At 43.4% G+C, this 18,341-nt stretch overlaps 1 long non-coding RNA gene across 1 annotated transcript; it reads left to right on the top strand.

Moving 5' to 3' along the window:
* The first annotated feature begins 8,524 nt into the window (after nt 1-8,524).
* LOC144984556 (uncharacterized) lies at nt 8,525-10,543 on the top strand. The gene is made up of 2 exons (XR_013648350.1): nt 8,525-9,870; nt 10,094-10,543. It is a non-coding gene; the product is annotated as an uncharacterized LOC144984556 (long non-coding RNA).
* Nucleotides 10,544-18,341: the final 7,798 nt, after the last annotated feature.

Here is an 18,341-nt window from a genome sequence, read left to right as displayed (position 1 = left end):
TCTACCATTGCCAGTGCTTTTCCAGACGCGCATCAATGAAGTCTTGTCTCTTTTTCTGTGGGGGTCAAGAGCTAACCAGATTTCTAGGCTGACGCTATCCCGGACTGTCCAGGAGGGCGGGCTGGGTCTGGTGGAGCTGGGCGCCAGGAAGAAAGCTTTGAAACTGAGACTGGTTGCCCGTCTCCTGGACCCGAGTCAGGCTCCTCACTGGAAGGACTTTCTGGAGGATGGCTTCTCTCAGATTCTTCAACCCGGCCTTGCGGTTTTCTGTCAGAGGCGTCCAATAGCGGCTCTACAGGTTTTGAGTCCTTTCTCCGTAGAGCTATTGTCGGCGTGGTATTCAGCGAGCGGTTTTATAGTTCAATCCATCTCCACCCCGTACCAGGTGTTACATCAGCCGCTGTTCCACAACTCTGTGCTCACGCATGGGAGGCTCCCCCTCCAGTGCAGGCTTCTGGAGGCACGTGGTTGTCTCCTGGTTGGGGATGTCGTGACTGGAGGGAGACTGTGTGCGTTCACGGATGTCCTTTTGAGGTTTTGTGGCGGTCTGACTCAGAGTGAGCAGTGGAGGGTGAAACAGGGGTTCAACAGGATCTCTTCATCTGTACACCTGAGGTGGTTGGTTCTTGTAAGGAGGGGTGGGCCTGTGCTGCAGGAGACCGGGTTCTGTTTTAAATTCTTGCAGGGTGGTGTGCCAGTTGCCGTGCAGTCTGTCACAACAAAGGCCTGGTACCGTGCAATGATCACCCTGGATACCAAGGTGCCTGCAGCCGAAGGAGCCTGGGGAGCAGTGTTTCCGGGTAAGGACCCTGCGGGAATTTGGAGAAGTCTGAAAGGAAACATTTTCCCTCATGCGGTATGGAATATGGACTTCAGACTACGCCATAGAAAAATTTATTCCAGTGTGGTTCTTCATCAGATTGATAAAGAACTGTATGAAAGGACTTGTCCCGTCTGTGGCTCTGTCCCTGAAACACTGGAACACATGTTTTTGGACTGTCTGGTTGTACAGCCTTTCTGGCGGAGACTCAGAGCTGTCCTGAAGGATGGGTGTTCCTTGGAGTGGGATGTGGAGGAAGACTGGCAGTGGGCCTCGCTGTTCGGGATACCGAAGGAGAAGAGAGGACCAGGATGGAAGGTGGCTGATCTACTCTTGGCGCTTGGACGTTTCGCCATTTATCAGGCCAGGAACCTGAGACTTAAAGAGGGGCATATGATGGACCGATGGAGTTGTTTGAAGAGGATGTTGGGGAGTCATCTACTGACTCTCAAGCAAGCGGACGGACTATGGCAGAGTGTTGAAATGACAAGTATTTTTTCATGTGTGTGTACATGATATAGTTTAGTTTATAGTGATATAGTTTAGTTTAGTCAGGGTTGGGCCTGGTTAGTACCTGGATGGGAGACCGCTTGGGAATACCAGGTGCTGTAAGTTTTCCATCTTTTCCTCCCAACCAGCAGAGGGTGTTCTTCCAAAATCTGCTTCAAAGTTCACCTTAGGTTTTTTTCTTTTCTTTTTTTTTTTTTTTTTTTTTTATAATCAACTTTTGCCTCATGTAAAGTAATCAGGTAGCTTCAGAGCCTTCAGTGCCAAGGTGTAAATGCATAACCTTTAGCCTAATTACTCCACCTGTTATAATGAGCAGATGTTAGCAGTGTTTCTGTTCAGACTTTGTGAGTGTAACCAAGGCTGTTTTTGCAGAGGTGAGCTGAAATGGCATGGTTTTTGCAGCAGGTGGGTGTGTCCAATCAGCAGGTGTGTTAATCAGAAGGACACGATGGCATGCTTGGAGGTTTAAGCAGGAAATCTTTGAGATTCACTGGCCAAGAGGCTTTGCTGGACACTGGCAAGTGCTTACGGCCACACCACCCTGAACACGCATGTGCAGGAGGGCGTGGCTTTTGCTGTTTTGAATTCGGTGAATTTTTTTCCTATTCTTCTAATTTTTTCTCTTAATATTTTTTTTTTTCATTGACTGTCAGCATCCTGCTTTTGTGTGTGCGTGTACGTGCGCTTCTCCTCTGCTGTCTCTTTTTCTTTTCACCTCCTCACTTCGGCACAGTTTTCTTCTTCACGGTGGTTTATGGTTTCACCCCCCTCCTGGGAGCAAGGCTTCAGCGGGGGGGGTTCTGTAGGTATGGGACAAAGGTCTAACTCCGCGAGGAATGTGGGGAATGTCGTGGCGGGTCCGTCAGCAGCAGGTGCGTCGGCGAGACCCGCTTCCGTAACGGTGGGTGGTGGTACTAAATCACTGGGTGTGGATGGAGGGGAGCCTCCTAAGGTTAAATATGAGATGGATTTAACAATCCATGTTGATTTATTGGGAGAAGACCCCGTGACTGTCACGGAGCTTCTCAGGTATAGCATATTGCTCTGTGGGGGTGTGGTAGCGTGTCGGTCTGTGGGAAGTAAGCGATATGAGCTCACGATGTCTAATGCTGTTGGTAGGGATAAACTGTTGGATGGGTTTAAAATTGGGAACACAACAGTACAAGGGAAAAGTATTTCTAATGATGAGCTGGTGGTCTCTTTTCTGGGGCTGCCAGCTTACATAACCGATGAGGAAATTCTTCAGAAGCTGGAGGGGTGGAAGGTGTCGGCTGTGTCGCCGATTAAACGGAGAATGTGACTGCCGTCAAATGAGCCGCTCCTTAATTTTCACTGCTCTAGCATTCTCAGCTTTACGGTAACAGAGCAACCACGGCTGAAGTCCGGTTTTCAAAAGAATTTTACAACAGTGAAATGTTAAATGATTGTTTGGAGAAAAAATACACTAGTTACTCTTATCAAATAATAAAATAAAAATTTTAATAAAAAGGCTAAGATAACATTGGGTGTTAATTAGCATACTCCCATATAGCCCATTCATTTATGTTAATAGTAAATATAATTTAAGTTTTCACATATGGACATGTTACGATGTAGATTTTTATCAGAATCAGTACAGACATTTCATATTGAAATATAAAAATGAAGACTTGATCTAAATGTCAATACTGTTTAAGATTTGTCACAACATAGCATCTTATGAGAGAGGTGCAATGTTTGAGACACTGTAGTTTAAGTATTTGCCATAATCCAGGCCATCAACTCCTCTTATTCTATTCAAGACTATGTTGACTAAACATATTAATATTTCCACACACTTTACTGTAGAAATTTTGAGTTATTCATGTTTGAAATCCCAAATATTTTACTACATTCTACATACTACATCTTTGTCAGAAAAAAGACGATTGAATTTGGTGAAAATGTGAAGTATTTGGGATTTCACACATGGATTACTCAAAGTTTCTACAGTAAAAGTGTCTGGAAATATTAGTATGGGTAGTCAACATAGTCCTAAAGAGATTAAAAGGATCTGATGGCCTGGATTATGGCAAATACCTAAACTACAGTGCAGTGGCGGTTCTACCCTGAATTACTCCCCGGGCGAGACCCTCCTCTGGCGCCCCCCCCCCCCCCCCCCCCAATAGAGTCACTTTGTCCATTTATTGTAACTGAAAATACAGTTAGGAAATATTTAATCAAACACAAATAATCTGAAATAAATATTATAAACTACAAATCACACTAATAATACACTAGAATAAATGTAACTGCAGCACTAAGAACAGAAAACACTAACTAAACCTAACCTTTGTGGCCTTCCTGATGCAAGCTTGTCAATAACGTCATCATATGAAATCTGCTCCCCCCCTGAATGATTGATACTAACAACAGCAGGTTAGTGAGTTGCTCCTGAGACATTGGTGATCTCAGGTATGACTTGATCAACTGGAGTTTTGAAAAGCTAACAGCAGCAGCAGCAGCAGCAGCATGCTACCATCACAGCTTATTTAACATTATGAACTAATATACAACAATAAAACACAACAAAAACTTTGTGTTACAGCAGAGCAGACAGACACATGAATCATAACTAATGTTACAAGTTAAGGCAGAACAAACATTTAAGAATAAATATCTTAAAAATGATGTTATTTGCAATATTTGGGCCTACTTCAGTTTTGGTCATGATAGACCAAACAAGAGATTTTTCCTCTGCAACGTTGTTGTTGTTGTAGGGCAGGTAGCATTCGAATTTAGAAAACGTGCATCTAGCTATGCAATAATACCCTTTTCTTTGTCTCTTTTCTCCTCTTCTTCTCTTTTCTTTCTAAATTGGGCACCAGCTTTGACCTTTTTTCTCCATATTTCAGATGTTTCTGCATTTAGCATAAATGTCCTGACATAGGTATCAAGTCTGTCGACTAAACCAACTGTCATCTAAGTGAAGAATTTTTTTTGTTTTCCCATTTTTTTATTTGGGCATTTCACACAAAAATAACCAAAAAAGCATGATTTTTTTTATACCTTTTTTATACCCGCAGCCCCCCGTTCGTCAAACATTTCCAGCAGGAGCGCGTGCAGCTGCACCCAGGGGCGCCAATTTGCTACATGGCGGCGCAATTTTTATTTTTATTTTTTTATCAAGCACTGAGCCGCGACCGTTGCCCCTGGAAGAAGATCCAGCCAGGTTTGCGCATGCGTTTTGTGCTCCGTGCTCACCTCTCAGCCTGCACCCTTCACCCCGCGCCCCCTCCCTTCTCCTTCTCACACACATTTGCGTCTACTTCTCAAAGACAGGAGGGAGCGCAGCTGCGGGGCGGGGGCGCCGCCAGGTTTCAGGCTGTTACAAACTATGTGATATAAGTAAACCAATAGTGGTGCATAGAGCCGCTGGCGCCGCCCCTCCGTCATTTTTCCACCCCGGGCGATCGCCCGTATGGCCCGTGCCTAAAACCGCTACTGCTACAGTGTCTCAATCATTGCATCTTTGTCAGAAAAAGACGTTCAGCACTTGTGATAATTTAAAATATTTGGGATTTCAAACATGAATAACTCAATATTTATACGGTAAAAGTGTATGGAAATATTAGTATGTGTAGTAAACATGGTCTTGAAGAGATTAAGATGATCTGATGGCCTGGATTATGGCAAATACTTAAACTACGGTGTCTCAAACATTGCATCTTTGTCAGAAAAAGACGCTCAGCTCTTGAGAAAATGTGAAATATTTTGGATTTTAAACATGAATAACTCAAAATTTCTACAGTAAAGTGTCTGGAAATATTAGTATGTTTAGTCAACATAGTCTTGAATAGAATAAGAGGAGTTGATGGCCTGGATTATTGCAAATACTTAAACTACAGTGTCTCAAACATTGCACCTCTCTCATAAGATGCTATGTTGTGACAAATCTTAAACAGTATTGACATTTAGATCAAGTCTTCATTTTTATATTTCATTATGAAATGTCTGTACTGATTCTGATAAAATTCTACATCGTAACATGTCCATATGTGAAAACTTAAATTATATTTACTATTAACATAAATGAATGGGCTATATGGGAGTATGCTTATTAACACCCAATGTTATCTTAGCCTTTTTATTAAATTTTTTATTTTATTATTTGATAAGAGTAGCTAGTGTATTTTTTCTCCAAACATTCATTTAACCTTTCACTGTTGTAAAATTCTTTTGAAAACCGGACTTCAGCCGTGGTTGCTCTGTTACCGTAAAGCTGAGAATGCTAGAGCAGTGAAAATTAAGGAGCGGCTCATTTGACACTGCAGTTCCGAATGACGGCTGGCTTGACGGCAGTAGATTGTGGCCGGGCACCAACGTAGCAGACGGGACTAGATTTGTAAAGGTTAAATTTAATGAGACTGTACAATCTTTACCGTATTCTGCAAAATTTAATACCGCGACGGGGCCAGAGTTCTTCAGAGTGATACACGATAAGCAGGTGAAAGTCTGCAGGATCTGCATCAGACCGGGGCACATTGTTAGACTGTCCGGAATTTTTATGCAATAAATGTGGAGTTCAGGGGCATTACGCCAGAGAGTGCACGGTCACTCTCTCTAAATGTTCTGTGTGTTTGAACAAAACGGAAAATTGTGTTTGTTTGATTGGCAGTGAGAATGACGTGGCCTCCGCTGCGGGTGAGGAGGCGCTGGACAGCATGTCTGAGGAGGAGGAGGAGGAGGAGGACCTGTCTGACTCCGTGCCTGACGCGCAGGTACCTGCCGCGCAGGTGTCTGCTGCGCTCCACGGCGACAGAAGACCGGACGACACGTCAGCTGAGGGGGGAGGCGTCCTCGGTCTACAGGCGGCTCGCAGCAGCTCAGACCTGTTCCGAGCGGCGGGGGATCCAGGTGAGATCCTGCTGTCGACAGCCGCTGTTCCCGTGAGGGAGGGTGAGCAGCACCCGACCAATGCCGCTACTCCCATCCGGGCGGGGGGGGCCCACGGAGTTGGACCTGCCTTGTTAATATCTGTTCCTGTGAAGGGGGGAGCTCAGCCCCAGAACGCTGGTTCTGCCCCTGGCCGGGCGGGAGAGGCTGCAGACCTCGTCCCGAAGGAGGTGTCTGAGGAGCACGGCGCTGCTACCTCTGCTCCGAGGGAGTTAGATCTCCGGGGGAGAGAGGGGAGCGGCGGTGACGTGACTCTAACACGACGTTCTATCCCTTTACCCCCTCAAGTGACAGTGAAACCTGTAAATATGGCTGGAGTGGAAACGGCAGACGTGGAAAGTTCGGATATGGAGATTGAAGTGCTTACACGTCAGCTGAGGAGGTCGCGGTATCTGAGGAGCAGTGAGAAGTCAAAGAAACCGAAGCAGGTGTAATGTCCCTGTTAGTTATATTATCTATGATCCAACTCCTCAGTCTCAATATCAGAGGAGTTTGCAGGATGGATAGGGTGACGGAAATTTTAAATGAGACATGTGACATTCTTTGTCTGCAGGAGGTACGCTGGGACGCTGAGACCCGTGCTGCAGCTAGGAGGCTGTGGGTGGGATCCGCTTTTTATGCGGCGGGTCAGGAGCGCTCAGCGGGGGTTGTTATTTTCATAAAATCTTCAGTCTTTGACAGGGTGACCCTTCGGGAGGCGGATCCTGCAGGCCGGAAGCTGATTGTTGATTTAGAATGGGCAAAAAAGATGAGGTTATTTTAATCGTTATGCTTCAAACGAGCAGGTGGAAAGGAGAGTTTTTTTTTACGGCCCCTCAGGCCGCATATAACAGAAGAATCACTCCTGGTGGGTGACTTTAACACAGTCATGTCACCAGTCGATATATCTGTCAGAAATGTTTTTAAGAACGATGTTGGAAGACGGGGAACTTTTCTCCATTATGGCAGATCATAACATAGTAGACGTCTGGAGGCTGTTGAACCCTGGGAAGAGGGGTTTCTCCAGGAGACAGTTGGTGGTGGGTGTTTTAAAACAATCTAGGATTGACCATGTTTTTTCTGCGGGTGTAATGACTCATATGGTGGACAGCGTTTCTTACCATGCACATGTGAAGTGGTTTTTGACAGGGTTGGTATTGGGAAGGGTGGCGGTCAGTGGATTTAAATAAGTGTATTCGGTGAGGTGGGGTATCAAAGACGGATAAAAGCTTTGTTACAATATTTTAGGGAGCAAATGGATGATGCTGCAGACATATTTTCCTGGTGGGAGGACTTGAAGGACAGGATCAGGAAATCAACCATTGCATATTGCAAGAAGAGGATGTGGAAAGCTCGGGAGGCTGAACGGGACGTCAGGGCCATTTTGGGGAGGGAGGCATCTCTATTGGAGGGTGACCCCGATAGAGACGCCACAGTCTATGCAGCTGCACTAGATCGGCTGAAGCGTTTCCAGGTGGAGAAGTCCAGGGCGGCAGCTTTGAGGGCAAGGGTGAGGGATTACGTAGAGGGAGAGTGGTCTTCAGCCTTCTTCCTGGGTCTGGAGAAAAAGAGGCAGGAGAAGACTGTGATCAGATCCCTCTATGATGCCAAGGGAAATCTGTGCACAGAAATAGAGGACATGCTGGAAACAGTGGAAGTATTCTACAAAGATCTTTTTAGCGGGAGTGGATGTGATAAGGATGCTATTGAGACATGTGTGGAGAGTTTATCTACTCAGGTAGGTGAGGAGGATAGGGCAGCTTGTGATGCAGACATCACGGTGGATGAAATAAGACAGGCAATTGCAAGACAAGAATAAAAATAAATCTTCCGGAGCTGATGGTCTTACAGCAGAATTCTATAGGTGTTTTCAGGACGACCTGGTGCCTCTGCTGTTCAGAGTGTTCAGTGCATTTTTTCGGGGAAAATCGCCTTCAACTTCTTTCTGTCTAGGCACTGTTAAGCTGTTATTTAAAAATAAAGGTGATAGGGATGATCTGGACAGCTACAGGCCAATCATGCTTTTGAATATAGATTATAAGATCTTGACATCTGTGTTAACAAGCAGTCTGAAAGAGGTTCTCCCCTCCATCCTGGTGTCTTCACAGGCGTATGGGGTTAAAGGTAGAACAATATCAGACACGATTCTGCCCCCTATGTACACGGTAGAGCACATGGAAAAGGTGTTTTTTTTTTTTTTTTTCTTGAATATTGATTTCAGTAAAGCGTTCGATCGCGTTGAGCACAAGTTTTTGTGGAGGGTGTTGGCACGTTTTGGTTTTGGGGAACTTTTTATCTCCAGGATTAAGTCACTATATACATCTGCTGTGAGTGAAGTGCTGGGTAATGGGTTGTCGACAGGTGTGTTTAGTATCGGTAGATCAGACAGGGCTGCCCATTGTCTGCCATGCTATTTAGTATCGCGGTGGAACCCCTGGCGGGCATGATCAATGCTGATGGCAGTCTTCGAGGTGTAGTCACGCCTGCCGGGAGGGAAACAAAGATCTTGGCATACGCAGATGACACTAGCCTGGTACTGACCGATGTGGCTAGTGTCGACGGGGCCCTGCGACATTTTAGGACTTTCTGTGATGCCTCGGGTGCCAAGGTGAACATACACAAATCGAGATTTTATTTCTGGGCAGCAAAATTGGGACGACGAATCGATGGTGTTTTCAGGAAGCGACGGATGGAGTTAGAGTACTGGGAGTCTGGTTGGCTATAACACCTAGGGAGACTGTCCATCTGAACTGGCTCAGGTTTTAGCAATTTGGAAAATGAGGAGATTAACTCTTAAAGGCAAAGTCACAGTTATGAACGCACTGTTTTCTCAAAGGTAAATAACATCTTGTCGATTCTGCCACTGCCAGTTCAGTTTCAGACAAGAATAAACAAACTTCTCTCTGGATTCCTTTGGGGGTCAAGGGCCAACCAGATTTCCAGGATAACTCTATCCAGGGCCGTTCAGAGAGGTGGTCTGAATCTGGTGGAGTTGGGTGCCCGGAAGAAGGCATTGCACCTGAGACTGGTCGCTCGTCTCCTAGACCCGGATCAGACCCCTTTCTGGAAGGACTATTTGGTAGATGGCTTCTCACGGTTCTTTCGTCCCTGCCTTGCTGTCTTCTGCCAAAGGCGCCCGATGACAGCTTTTCCGGATCTGAGTCAGTTCTCTGTGGAGCTGTTATCGGCATGGCATACAGTTAACAGTAACATTTTTCAATCCATCTCCGCTCCTGACCAGGTTCTACATCAACCGATATTCCACAATCCTGTGCTCAAGCATGGCAGCCAGTGCAGGCTTCTGGAGGCCTGTGGCTGTCTCCTTGTTGGGGATGTCATGACTGGAGGGAGACTATGCAGTGTTATGGAGGTTTTAACGGGGTTTTGTGGTGGCCTGAACCAGGGGGAACAGAGGAGGGTGAAGCAGGCATATACGCGAATCTCTTCCTCTGTCCCCCTGAGGTGGCTGGTCCTCGTCAGGAGGGGCGGTCCCGTGCTGCGGAATGCGGGTTTTTGTTTTAAGATCCTACAGGGTGGAGTGCCAGTGGATGTGAAGACCATCTCGACAAAGGCCTGGTATCGCCTGTTGGTCACCCTGGAGACCAAAATTCCTGCAGCCGAGAGAACCTGGGGTTCAGTGTTTCCAGGTATGGACCCGGCAGAAATTTGGTGGAGTCTGAAAGGTAGCATTTTTCCGCATGCGGTATGGAATATGGAATTTAGACTGCGCCATAGAAAAATTTATTCCATTGTGGTCCTGCATCAGATTAATAAGGACCTGTATGACAGGACATGCCCGTCTGTGGCACTGTCCCTGAGACACTGGAACACATGTTTTTGGAATGTCCGGTTGTGAAACCTTATTCGCAGAAACTCGGGGATGTGCTGAGGAGAGAATTTGCAGTTAAATGGGACCTGGAGGTGGACTGGCAGTGGGCCTCGCTTTTCGGGGTGCGGCGGGGAAAGAGAGGCCCAGGATGGAGAATGGTGGACCTGCTTCTGGCCATAGGCCGTTTCGCAATTTACCAAGCAAGAAACCTGAAGCTCAAGGAGGGGAGGACGATGGACAGATGGGGTTGCCTGGAGAGGGTTTTGAAAGAGCATCTGATGACTCTGATGAGCATCTGACTTTGAAAGTGTTGGTGACGGAGTTTTAGTTTGGATTTTGAGTTAAAATTGTATCTATATCTTTTGCTTTTGCTGGTCTGATGTAGTTTTTGGTTTTTGTTAGAACTTTTTTCCATTGCTGTATTGCGAAACTGTTTACCTTTGTAAATATTTTAAATTTCCTTTATAAATAAAATAAAAAAAGACCCGCCCGATCTCGTCTGATCTCGGAAGCCAAACAGGGTTGGGCCTGGTTAGTACCTGGATGGGAGACCGCTTGGGAATACCAGGTGCTGTAAGTTTTCCATCTTTTTCTCCCAACCAGCACAGGGTGTTCTTCCAAAATCTGTCTGAGAGGCTTTGCTGGATAGAAAAGAAGAAACACAATCTTGAAGAGACTTACCACCAGCAGCCTTACTTTTTGCTAACAACCTTTCAAAATTTTGCACCAACTTTTCAGTCATCCCTTTAAATGCAGGATGATAAGCTTGACTTTTAAAGTGTTTCACTGCATTTGGGGTCAATGGTGACTCAAATTCACTGGATGCAGACTTCGGATCATTATCTGACACCATTTCCTTTGGTAACCTGTGGATTAAAATATAACTCACAATACTTCCATTTTCTTGTTAGCAGTAGTAGTTTTCATGTTTATCATCCCTGGTCAGCGTGCATAAGCATCCATAACAACCAGAAATGTCTCCTTATGAACCTCTGCAAAATCAACATGTATTCTTTCCCACAGAGCTGTAGCACCCCTCCACGTGTGAACCGGGACAGTAGCTGGAATGTTACGCTGACTCTAAAATATATCAGACTGGTTTGTTTACCTTTCAATGTCTTCGTCTAGCTTTGGCCACCAAAACAAACTTCTAGATAGGAACTTCATTTTGACTATTCCCCAGTTACTTTCATTTCTGACAATAGCCTTTTTTGCAGTTTTTTTTTGGAACAACTACTCTGAAACCCCAGTGTGTACAATCTTGTTCCACTGTCAAGTCAAACTTCCATTTCACATTAGGCTGTAATGTTTCATCTGGAACGTGCTTAGGCCAACCTTCTGTCACATAATATCTCACTCTTGAGAGTACTGTATTTTCACGACCACAGGGCACACTGGATTATAGAGTGCAGTTTCAGCTATGGGTTCTTTCTCTGTATTACAGACATACAAAAGGCGCACCAGGTTTTAGGGCGCGGTCACATTAAAACATACCGGTCAAACATGCATCCTATTGTGTATTTTTAAAAAAAGGCAGCTGAAGCAAAACTGAGTTGGTTGGGATTTATTTTTTTTAGTCATCAATCAGCATCCAAAAATCCATCAAAATGAACAGCTGGTTGCATATCCCTGACTCATTGTTAGAGTCCGTTGCTGTGCGGCTCCTCATGAAGGATGCCAGCTTTTGCGAAAGCTCGAAGAACAGTCTAAGCAGCAGGTGGCAGTTTAGCTCAGGCGGTAGAGCAGGTCATCCAATAACCACAGGGTTGGCAGATCAATCCCCACTTTCCCCAGCTAGCCATCACCCCCCCCAAGCACAGCCAGCCTGCAGCTCACCGCTCCCCCCAGGGGATCTGTCAAAGTGTGGAAAACAATTTCCCCATTGTGGGATGTAACTTAAAATAAAATAAAAAGCAGACACATTAACCTAAGCATCTGCAATCCATTCACAAATTGGGGTGTAACTTGCCTGGCACTGCCTCCCAGTCTTACTAAAAGACTTAGTGGAAGATGGACAACTTTCATTGTAATAATAATAATAAGTTAGCATTGGGAGACCTGAGAGACAAAATTCTTTCCAAGTTACTTGAAGTCAGAAAGATTTAAACTTACAAATATATAACATGATTAAAGTCCTAATAATTTATTTAATATTTATGTTTTTTGTAAATATTTTTTGACCATGGTATGAGCGGGATAATTCCCTTCCCCATGTGCATTATCAGACATGACTAGACTAACACAAAAGAAACCATCCGAAGCAAAAATTATAACGAATGTGCTTCAACTAACCTGTCATGAAGAAAAGGGAAGGGATGCCTGGTGAATTGAAAATGTTTTTATTTTTTTTTTTTGTTAAGGGGAAGGTGGAGGAATCCACTACTGGTTGAAAATATCAAACAAACTGCATACTACTTTTAAACCTCTCTAGGTTTTACAAAGCTCTCTAGAAACATATATAGAAACTCATCAGAAACTCATAAATACACAAAACACTTTTCCATTACACACAACACACACTGATGAAGTGAACAACACATTGTGACTCTACCTCAAAGACATACTTGAATCCCTGATCTTTCCTCTAAAGTTGATCTCTCCACCAAAGCCCAAAATGAACACAAGCAAGCATGATGACGACGGTAACAGTGGAATTTTCCCCATCCTCAGTGTGCTGACTTGTCTCTTGGAGAATAAGGCGTCCTCACTTGACTGCAAGGGTTGCTTTGTGGCCAATGCTGTTAAACTGTAACCCATAGCGCATCTACGGGCACACATGCATGAGCACATGGAGAGCGCTGTTTGTGTTGTTTATATTTGAAGGCTTTTTTTTCTTCCTAAATCCTCACAAAACAGCATGCCTGTGATAATGCTGCGATATCCCTGGAGCATGCAACTGCCTCTCTTTCAGGAAGAGTTGTCAGCCACTGGGAGAGATTAATATTTTACTGCAGTGGATTGGTTGTCTGCGCCGCATCAGTCCAGACAACTTTTCTCATCCATTAGTGTATTACGAAAAACAAGACACATTGGAGAGACAAAGATGCATGCGCTGGTGAGATAAGCGCACGCACAGGGCTTAGGAATACCTAACCTTCACAGTTGCAATAAACAATAACATGTGACTTAAGAGGATTTACATAAGATGAGGGGAATAATCAGAGGGAGTGAAAAACCAATGAGGCAGCAATGGCATCTCCTCAAAAGTCTCTGAAAGAGGAAAGTTGCCTTTCAGCAGGATTTAGAAGAAGGGTGTTGTTATCAATTCATTTCCTCTACGAGTACTGCAAGCCAACAAAAATGTCACTTCTTTATTGCCTCACTTACTTAAAATTTGACAAGAAAAGCTTTCAATGTTGATACTGTAAAACTCAGGCTTTGGAAGGGCAGAGCGTGCTCTAAAAAGTGACATGGGATGATTCTCACACAGACGCTGAACACGTCTTTACCCAAAGGCATGCCATGTGATGCACGTGCGCAAAAGCTGAAGGCTCTGCAGAAGAAAAGAGAGGCAATTGCATGGCAGTTTTGTCAGTTACTGTGGGAAACCCTAATTTTTCTTTGTTTTTTAATAAATATTACTCCTCATTTTCCCTTATATGTTTACATTTTAAAATCCTCTAGAAAAAATCCTCTTATACATCTCCATTCCTACGATGTTTGTTTTCTGAGTATAGATGTCATCAAGCTGAATAGATGGAACACTGCAGTCAGAAATCACAAGTCCTTGTTTACTTCTTGTTCAGTTATTCTTTTTATTTAAACCCTTGTGCTATCTTAGATGACCCCAGGGGGGCCTCCTCTGTGCCTGGCAGGGTGGGTGGGCGGTCTCTCCCCACTGGGGCTGCATGGGTCCCGCCACTGGGGATGCTGTCGGGGTGGGGGTGTCCCCCTCTCTCCTGGTCTGGCTGGTCGGGCTGGGGAGGATCTGGTTCCCCTTGTGATCACATGGTCTATTTTGGCAGCGTGCATGTAGCTCCACCCCCACATGCACATGCACACTGCTCCCTGTCTGCTTTATCCCTCCTCCTAACCCAAAGAGTATTGATGTGGACGGATATTTTCCACTTGTCTTAGTGTCAGAATTTCATGTTTGAATGTAATATTTGCCTTTCTGCAGATCTAGCATAAATGTTTCACAGCTTAAAATAATAACCTATTCAAATTAGCTACTCAGCACTTGTATCCCCTCACTTTCTCCCCCTCCATCTTTATTTCTTTTTCTTCTACCCACAAACTCACACTTTCCCCCTCTCCCTCCCCTTTACTAACAAGAATATGTATAAATACTTAAAACACAACATGTAACAAATGAATAAAAAAAACAAAAAGGGGTTTATACAAATTTACATCCTGGCTGTCCGAAGATTCATAACCCCTTTTTTGTAATAGCATAACCTGTCCAACACAAAGAGCCTTCAGTGCTCATCTGTTTGCTCAGTTGCTGGACAGAACAAGTTTAAGAAAAAAAAGGATATCTCCTAGGAAACCGCTGCTAAAGAAAGGCAACAAGCAGAAGAGACTTGTTTGGGCCAAAGAACACAAGGAATGGACATGAGACCAGTGGAAATCTGTGCTTTGGTCTGATGAGTCCAAATTGGAGATTTTTGGCTCCAACCACCGTGTTTTGTGCGACGCAGAAAAGGTGAACGGATAGACTCTACATGCCTGGTTCCCACCGTGAAGCATGGAGGAGGAGGTGTGATGGTGTGGGGGTGCTTTCCTCATGACACTGCTGGGTATTTATTCAAAATCGAAGGCATACTTAACCACCATCGCTACCACAGCAACTTGCAGCCGCTGTCAAAAAATCACAAAGGAAGCGATCCGGTGACAAGTGAGGAGGCACAAAAGGTACATATACACAACAGCGATTGAAAACAGGTGAGTAGACAGGTGCTGGTGATGAATGAAGTCAAGTTAACAAAAGCACAATGGAACACAGAACAGGAACTTAACAAAATAAAAGCCCCAACCCGGAAGTGAAGACAAACATAACCGCCCTGGCCCTGGTACCCGACATCCGCATGCTATTCCATCCGGGTGGCGCTTGGTTGGACTATCATGAATTCTTAAACAGAACAATGAGCCCAAACACATCTCCAGGCTGTGTAAGATCTATTAAACCAAGAAGGAGAGTGATGGGGTGCTGCGCCAGATGACCTGGGCTCCACAGTCACTTGACCTGAACCCAATCGAGGTGGTTTGGGGTGAGGGCAAACAACTGCTAAGCATCTCTGGGAACTCCTTCAAGACTGTTAGAAGACCAATTCAGGTGAGTACCTATTGATGCTCATCAAGAGAATGCCAAGAGTGTGCAAAGCAGTAATCAAAGCGAAAGGTGGCTACTTTGACATATTTTCAGTTGTTTCACACTTTTTTGTTATGCATACAATTCCACATGTGTTAATTCATAGTTTTGATGCTTTCAGTTGGACTCTACAATTTTCATGGTCATGGAAATAAAGGAAACTCTGAAAGAGAAGTTGTGTCCAAACTTTTGGTCTGTACTGCATAGAAAAAAAGAATACATTTAAAAGTGTGTTCCTATGTTGAGAACAAAAAAGTAGAGGTTAAATCTTTTGGATAATTTGTTAGGTCTAAATTGTTTTGACAGGTCTTCAAGAGTTCTCAATGCTGCATCTTGCTTTACCCTCAGGAACGTGAATGTTGTTGAAGAACACTAATAATTTGTCACCCACTCCACTCAAATCAAAATGTCTGATCCAACTGAGCCCGTTGTGGGAAGAATGGGCTTGTCTACTTTGTCTGTTTGTCCACACAGAAATTTGGAAAGAGTTCAGTAGTTTTTACATAATTCCTATCCTCAGAGATCTCTCCCTGAGAGAATCTCTCCTTAACGTCTGGATCCGGTCCTTCCTTTCTGAAGCACGCTATAATAAATCCTGTGCTTAAAAAACCTAACTTGGACCACTCTGATCAAAATAATTTCCGTCCCATTTCAAAACTTCCTTTTATTGCTAAGATCTTGGAGAAGGTTGTAGCAGAGCAAATAAGGTCATTCTTAGAACAAAACAATATTTGTGACGTTTTCCAATCTGGCTTTAAAAAGAACCACTCAACTGAAACAGCTCTTTTAAAAGTTTCTAATGATGTGCTCATGGCGGCAGATTCTGGTTAATTTACCGTTCTCGTTCTTTTAGACCTAAAATCTGCATTTGATACTGTAAACCATGTCATCATGCTCGAACGTCTTCACAACGACTACGGTTTATCTGGTTCTGTCCTAAGCTGGTTTTTCTCCTATTTCAGTGGTAGATCTTATAAGGTCTGTGTTGACTCTCTTTCTTCAGAAACAAAAATCCTGTCTTGTGGCGTTCCCCAAGGTTCTGTATTGGGACCCATTCTATTCACTCTCTACATGATTCCCCTTGGGAGACTCATCAGCAAATTTTCAAATATTTCTTATCATTTTTACGCTGATGACATTCAACTTTATTGCTCCTTTGGTAAAAATAATTACACAAATCTACCAAATCTCCTAAACTGCTTGGCCAGCATTAGAGTTTGGTTAAATGACAACCACTTACTCCTGAACCCAAACAAGACAGAGACAATAATTTTTGCTCCTGATGACAAAATTCCCTCCATCAAAAGACACCTTGGTTCACTGAGCTCTTCTGTCCAGCCCAGTCTCAGGAATCTTGGTGTCTGGTTTGACAAAGCTATGTCTCTAGACTCTCATTCGAAGCGCTTGGTCAAAAACTGTTTTTACAACCTGAGGAATGTGGCTAAACTGAAGCAGATGTTGACCAGGTCTGGCCTTGAGCTGATCATCCATGCTTTTATTTCCTCTCGTTTAGACTATTGTAATTCTCTTTTTACTTGTTTTAACAAAAAGTCTCTTAAACGTCTCCAACTGGTCCAGAACTCTGCTGCAAGGCTTTTAACTGGAACCAATAAGCGCACTCATGCCACCCCTCTGCTTTTATCTCTACATTGGCTTCCTGTTAAATTTAGAATAGATTTTAAGATTCTGATTTTAGTTTTTAGAGCCCTGCACGGACAAACCCCGATCTATATTTCTGCCCTTTTAACTCCCTACACTCCTGCACGTCCTTTGAGGTCCACTGAAAAAAATCTCTTGTGTTCCAAAAACTCATTTTAAAACAAGAGGAGACCTCGCCTTTCAGGCAGTCGCTCCCCGACTTTGGAACGACCTCCCCCTGTCTCTGCGCCAGATTGACTCAGTCGAGTGTTTTAAAGCTCAAGTTAAGACCTTTTTATTTAGGAAAGCTTTTAGCTGACTTTTACTTGTGTTCACTTTTGCCTGTTTGTTTATTTCTATGCCTGTATGCGTTTTATTGGGTATCGCTACTGATTTTATATTGTTTTTACTTTTTGAAGCACTTTGTGAGTCGCTCTCTGTGAGAAGTGCTATATAAATAAAGATTACTTACTTACTTACTTACTACTTACTTACATACTGAGAAGAATTCTCATCTCAGGGATGTTGCTTTGTTTTTTCAGGATCTCAAAAAAAAAAAAATTAATTAAATTAAATTATATACAATATGACATATTTTCAGTTGTTTCACACTTTTTTGTTATGCATACAATTCCACATGTGTTAATTCATAGTTTTAATGCTTTCAGTTGGACTCTACAATTTTCATGGTCATGGAAATAAAGGAAACATTTTGAATGAGATGTTGTGTCCAAACTTTTGGTCTGTACTGCATAGAAAAAAAAATCCATTTAAAAGTGTGTTCCTATGTTGAGACAGAAAAAGTAGGTTAAATCTTTTGGATCATTTGTGAGGTCTAAATTGTTTTGACAGGTCTTCAAGATTTCTCAATGCTGCATATTGCTTTACCCTCAGGAACCTGAATGTTGTTGAAGAACACTGATAATTTGTCACCCACTCCACTCAAATCAAAATGTCTGATCCAACTGAGCCCGTTGTGGGAAGAATCGGCTTGTCTACTTTGTCTGTTTGTCCACACAGAAATTTGGAAGGATTCAGTAGTTTTTACATAATTCCTATCCTCAGAGATCTCTCCCTGAGATGAAAAATGTGTTGCTTTGTTTTTTCAGAATCTCAAAAAAAAAAAATGATTTTAAGTAATGTATTAATTCTTCTGGCAACATTTTACAAACATAAATTTAAATGTAAAAATAAAACATCATATTTTCCACAATCCATTAAAGATTAATTTTTTTTTACATAAATCTAATGTAATATTCCACCAACATAAATGCTCTCAAAACTATTAAAATCTGTAATTCATGGCATATTTTTATGTAATTAACCCCCCTGTTTTTTTA

This window comes from Oryzias latipes, chromosome 16, assembly GCF_053564925.1.
Source record: "Oryzias latipes strain Hd-rR chromosome 16, Olatipes_Hd-rR_3.1".
Classification (NCBI taxonomy): Eukaryota; Metazoa; Chordata; class Actinopteri; order Beloniformes; family Adrianichthyidae; genus Oryzias; species Oryzias latipes.
The sequence above is the reverse complement of the archived record's forward strand: the minus strand, read 5'-3'. Positions and strand labels throughout refer to the sequence as shown.